The following is a 6,307-nucleotide window of genomic DNA, read 5'->3' on the forward strand; positions in this document are numbered from 1 at the left end:
CTAAGGAAATGGACTGATACTTTTTTAAGGAACCTAGAGTTGTTGTGTTTACAATGGATTTAGCAATGAGAGCCAGTAGCCTGAGACCAAGTGGACAAATTGCATGATGATGTGTATCCTATTTTAAATGAATGTTGCAATGCTTCTGCTGCTTCATGTAAATGTATTTTAAAGTTGGCCTATGCCAGTTCTGCTGTTTAGGAGCTTTGAGTAGGAGGTGTACTTGCTGTTGCTTGCTGGGCAGATTCACTGACAGTTGATTAACCCTGGGTGGTATGCTTCCACAGGGTGTGGGTGTCCATAAGCTTTAGGGCTCAAACCATAGTCCAGACCTGGTGGTACAAGGAAGGTATGCCTGTGTGCTGCTTCCATGGTTGGCACACATAGTATGAAAGCTGAATAAACCCTATTCTTTCAATGCCTCCTTTGGCTGAGTTGCAGCCTTTCTTTGCATTCTGAGCAACGGCCTCTTCTTTCAATTATACTGCTGTGGAAGTGTTGGTTGGTTGGTTGGTTTTTTAAATGTACAGCCTTGTGACATAGCTCTGTTAAACTTGCCTATGCTGGTACGGTGCCAGACATAGTAATAGGATTGACCTTATCACATAGCCTGGAAGAGAACGTGTTCCAGGTCAACTGCTCGATTAGAACACTTGTGACAAACTGAGGGTAGGTTGAAATGCACGTTTTGTTGTTTCATAGGGCATTTGCTCTGTCAAAGAGACTTGTTGACGCCCAGAAGTCTGTCAGACGTGAACAGTTCAGGATGCAGGCCAATAGTTCCTTCCTCATGCCACGGGCAGGGGGTGAGTGACTCACTACTATGCTTTATATGATCTGAGATGTGCCAGGTTGCCTGTCTTCTCAGAATGGCCTATGCAAGAATCAGACCAATCTGTTTCTAGCAATCTATCAGTGTCACTGGACGTTTCAGACAGGCTTAACTGGTTCAGGCAGTGGAGCTTCTGAGATGCTATTCTAATACCAGTTCTCGTGACTGATGATGGCCAAACATCGACCTCTTTGAGACTCAGATAAACTAGTGGCAGATACAGGACAGCTTTAGAACAGGGTATTCCTGATGCGATTAGGTAGAATCTAAAACGTCTCAGAGTTCATTCTTCTCCCCCACCCCATGTACAAACAGGTGCACCCATACAGGCTCCCCTGAGAGCAGGGAAGGAAAATGAGGCAGGAAGCAGACAAAATAATTGTTTCAAAGTAGATGAGGCAGTTTTGTTTTCAGAAACTGTTTCAAGGCACTTGCATGGTACCAGACCTTCTCCTGAGGAACTTGGAAGATACTGTCATCTCGTGCTCAGAGTGTGGTCCCTAAATGGCATTTGGTATTAAAATACATGCTTGCTTCTTCCTGGTGATTTCATGAACAACACAAAACAATTTTATATCTGTAGAGCTTAGTATCTTAGCCTACTGAGTGTGTTTGAAAAGCGTTGTGAGGAATCCTTCAGGAACTCTTAATACTCCATATCACTTTGGGATGTGCCCCCAACCTCAAGAATTTGAAGGGTTCTGTGGTGCAGGTTCATTCAGCAAGCAAATCTATTATATGAATTCCCTTTGCTTTTCAAGGGGTGTGTGTGTGTGTTGTTTTTTATCCATCTGCAAAACGTTAGCCATTAGTCTAAGTGTGGTTGATTCAAACTCTCAGTGGCGTGTATGTTTGGTTTTAATGACGCTAATTGATGGATCAGTCACTGAAGTCCATAGTCTCCCTCATCTTCAATCCCTTTTCATCTTTCAGTAAAAATGATTTTTTTAGACTGGCCATTCCTTCATGTAGGAGAGTTGGAGACAGAGATCTTTATCTTCCTTACACTAAATTTTTTTGGTCCCACTTGGAGGTACCCAGAGCTATACTTTCAGCATTCACAAGTCTGAGGCCTGGAGAACCAATAGCTGGAGTTGTAGCCGTGCTTAGGTGATGTATCATGATTGAGCAGTCTGGATAAGAAGCCTTGCCAGAGCAGTAAGTTCTCTGTGCTGTTTTTGGGTGGCTCAAAGCCACCCCCAACATGAACATACAGATGAGCAACGACTTGACAGAAAAAGCAAGGCACCTTACCAGTAACAAGAGATTCTTTGAGCTGTGTATTGACAAATGCATCTCCCCTTCTGCAGAGTCCTTTTAATATTTTGAATTATGGTAAGAATCCAGCAGAGCTGGAGCCCTGAGGGAAAGGGAAAGCCCTGTCCCTTTATACCAGCTTGTTTTTTGTGAAGGAGGCATGTTGTGGGCGTGCCCTGGCAGTTACTACTGGAGCAACAGAAGTCTTCAGCTTACATGTTCAGGGGTTTGTATCCCCACAGGGCCTATCAGAATAGGGAGAATGTATTGGAGAGCTGCCAGTGACCTTCCTAACTTGGTAACGCTCCTGGTGTCTCAGTGGTGGCTGATCCTAGAGAGCTGCACGCAGTGGGTTAGTAGGAAAACATTTCAGATAAACATACTTATTCCCTTTTTCTGGGGATTTCTGTTTATTATGCTTTTATTCTATGTATTCCACTGCAAGCCAGCTGTGTGTTTAACTCTTCCTTTCTGCCTAGAGCACCAGACAGGTTTGACCTGCGTCCTTAATACTGACTACAGCTGAGAGACTGACACTGTTCCATTTCAAAACCCTACATGTCACGTTAAGAACCCCTTTTTAACTAGTCGGGACTGACTGAAGAATCAAATGTTCTGTGCAGATTTTGGGCAGTACCTGCTGGACTCAGTTCATATGCGGTCATGCATTTTAGTTTGATTAAACCATCTCTCTCTGCTGCAGACAACACCTTTTTCTGACTGTCTTTATTCTATGTTTTAATCCTTTCTGAATCCAAGCCCAAAAGATATATGTCTTTAAGAAGAAGAGTTTTGAGGTATTTGTTGCGGGATGATTTTTATAACTCTTAGATTCTTTGTTTCCCTTCTGTGGATTTCGTTCTTCCACTTGCACAACTCTGAAGGCTGTGCAGTTTGAAAAAAATGCTACAATTTTTTTTTCCAGTTAAGTCTCTCTTTTGTGGCTTTTTTTTCCCCTTCCTTCCTGAGGCATAGTCATGTGTCCTTGCTCTCTAAAGCTGTGGTGCCATCATGTGGCTGTCCAGGCAGACACAGGTTTCAGTGTCTCTATTCCGAACACCCCCCCCCCCACACACACACACGTCACAACTTGTGTACATTCTTTTGGGAGTCTTGACAGCTTTGTCTTGCTTTTTGCTTGTTCTTACCTGTGTAGAAGTGTCTTGGCTCTTTTCGGGGCACAAAACTGGATTGAGTATTGTTTATGAGCAGGACAGTGTGGCAGAATTTCCCCACCCTGAAATGAAGCAAATTCCTAGTGGCTGCCTTCCTGCTCATTGAGGTCAAGATCCAAACTGGCGAGGAGTCTGCTCATACTTCTACAGCAAAGGTTTTCCTGATTGGGAAGCTCATTTGCTGCTGATGTTCATTACCGTTTTGCAGGTAAGCTACCAAAGAGGCTTCAGAGGATAGTTACTTAAGATCTTGGTTGAATTTACATTGCTGACTTGCAGGTTATTGACTAAATGGCCTGTGTTCCTACACCCTGAATTCCTGTGCTGTTCTGTGAGGGTCAGTTTGTGTCCTAGGTTCTGAAAGGACCTTGCATCTGAAAGATGTTTTAGATTCCCAATTGCTTCCCGGTCTAGAAAATGGGGATAATGCCTCCCATGGCTGTCAGGCATGTTTAAGTGCTTTTCTCCCTGCAGAGAAAGAAACGGTACCTTCTGGCTGGCACCTCCTCTGTACACAGCCAGGTTGTGGTATCATTGCAATATGCTTGCAGGCTACCTTGCTTGAAGAAATGTAGTTTTCTTTTATTAAAAAGCACTTGTCAAAGCCGGTTGGCCCTCTTAACTTCATACCTGATCATTTTGCAGGCACCCCTGCCCCCAGGCCCCACTCTGGTAGTAGCCCATTGATAGGGTGCAGATCAGGAATAGGCTCCCAAAGGACTGTAGCTGTAACCTTCTTAAGTAGCTGGATGCGTTACACCAAGGACCACAATTTCCCCCAGCAAAGTGGAACCAACATGGTTTTGTGGTAGCTTGCTCAGCCTGGAGCCATGACAGTCATACGGCATCAGAGCAAGCGACTGTGTAGTCTAGGATCCTAGCAGTGAAAGTGGTTAGTGGTGGATAATTAAGAGAAGAGCCTAACTACAAACACAAGAATAAAGTGATCCTTTAATTTACTGCTCTCTCCTGCTGGCAGTTAATAGACTTCTTGACCTTAGAGCTTCCCCCAGTGACAGTTACCATTTTCATACTGATCAGTGTGTCCATCTGCTCTCAGCTCGTGCAGTTCCTCTCCCTTTAACCATCCTCACTGTGGATGGGACCTCACCTGGGATTTTTACCCCCCACATCCCAGTTAACGAGAGCCAGGGTGGCCGCGGTGGTTGCAGCCCCTATTACTCATGCTGGCAGCTCATGCTTGACACTGCAGAGGAGGCCAGTGTTGGAGAGGGACTGCTCAGATTCTCTGCTCTCTTGTTTAGTAAGTCACTTTCCTTGTAAACAAACAGGTCACTTGAGTGTCTACCTCCCTGGTGATTTGCAGCCAATTGATGCACAGTCCTGGGGTGGCCCTTAGCATTGTAATGCCTCAGTAGCTATCACTTTACTGCTACCCTTCTGAAACGCTTCTGTGACTTGCTTCACTAGGCTGCGCAAAGTGTGCAAGTCGGTACAAACTGCTGGCGTGTTTGATGCAGAAAGCTGCGCTCTTGGGAGAAAACGTCGCTGCTGCTGCCTCTGGCCTGGAAGGAGCCAGGAGAGGTTTGAGCCCCCTGGGTAGGGAAGCAGTGTCTGCCTGGTTTGAGGACGCGAGGCTCACAGCCTGGAGAAGCACAGTGGACCTGATGAGAGAAGAGCCCTGTCCTGGCCTAGGATGTCGCTTTTGATCAGCCGTGACACTTTTATTCTGTGAAGCCACTAGTGAAAGTATTAATCTTAACAGAGACGAGCTAGGGTAGGCCAGAAGTTTATAAGTTAACCTATTTGTACTTCTTGGCACTGAAGCTGCATCAGAGTTTCCCTCCCGTTGTTTAAAGCAACTGAGAGAAACCAGCCTGCCTTGCCTGCTAGCTGGGCTCAGATAGCTCATCTGAGAGGGACTCTTTGAATGGCATGGAAAGGGGTTTAAGACTAAATTTCCCTTTCCCTCCCAAGTATTGGGCTGACCAACAGGTAACTTGCCCCTGGGGTTTGGAGATAGAGAGGGAAGATCCCTCACAAATGGGGGGGCTCTGTGTAACGCATGGTATAAAGAGTACTGATCTGTCATCAGCTACTCTTCTCTACTAGAATAAACCTCACTTTACAGGATAGTTGCTGATAGCGTGTTTTATTGTACACAGAGGTGTTTATTCCCTGGCAACTTTTAGATGCTGACCTCATCTGATCACAACCGATAACTTACCATGTGCTAAGAGCTGCTTACCAAGAGCTGCTTCATTCTGTGATGCTTTTTCTGCAGACGTTGCCCACCAGCGCAGGGCCTCATCCCACCAGCTGAGCTGACAAGCATGCAGCTTTCCTTTCTTCAAGAGGAGAAGAGCTGGACAGCCACATGCAGATCTATGTAACAGATGAGAGTTGCTTATGAAGACAGAGATGGAAAGGAATCAAAAACGCAGCACAGAAACTTGTAAAACCCATAAAACTGAGGTGAGAAACGTCTTGCTGAAAGCTCACCTACCTGCAGGGAAAGGCCAGACCTCTGAAACTGTCTTTCCCAGAGTATAAAAGCAGTGTTTCTGCAAGGAGCTGCTAGTATGGAGCTGCAAATTTGCTGGGGCTGAGTGCTGGGCCTGGGGGATATATCTCCATATCTAGTATTTTGCTTACTAAGAGCAAGTGATTCAGGTTGAGGGTGTATTTGATGCAGGAAGCCAGCTAGCTTTGAGCCAGCTAAATCAGGATATTGAAGAGCGGGTCCCCGGAGGGCAAGACAAACGAGAGCACAGCCCTGTTGCATAAAGCCTTCTGGGGACACCTTCAAGCACTTGCCTGTTTCCCACCCGCTGGATGGGGGAAGCTCCCTGTCCCCAAAGCAGTGCCTGCAGGTGCAGGCTAGGCTCACACAGCTGAGCTGTAAATCAGCTGCAGCCAGAGGGAATGGGCAGTGCTGCCCTCTCTTCCTGCAGCTCCCACCAGGCATGTTAGTCCTGCGAGGGCATCAACAGTCTTACTCTTGGTGATGTGAAGACGAGGAGCACTCTCAGCAGAGCTGAAAAGCTCAGGCGCTAGCAAAGGCGTTGGCATAGCATCTGAC

The sequence above is a fragment of the Struthio camelus genome, chromosome 4, assembly GCF_040807025.1.
Source record: "Struthio camelus isolate bStrCam1 chromosome 4, bStrCam1.hap1, whole genome shotgun sequence".
NCBI lineage: Eukaryota > Metazoa > Chordata > Aves > Struthioniformes > Struthionidae > Struthio > Struthio camelus.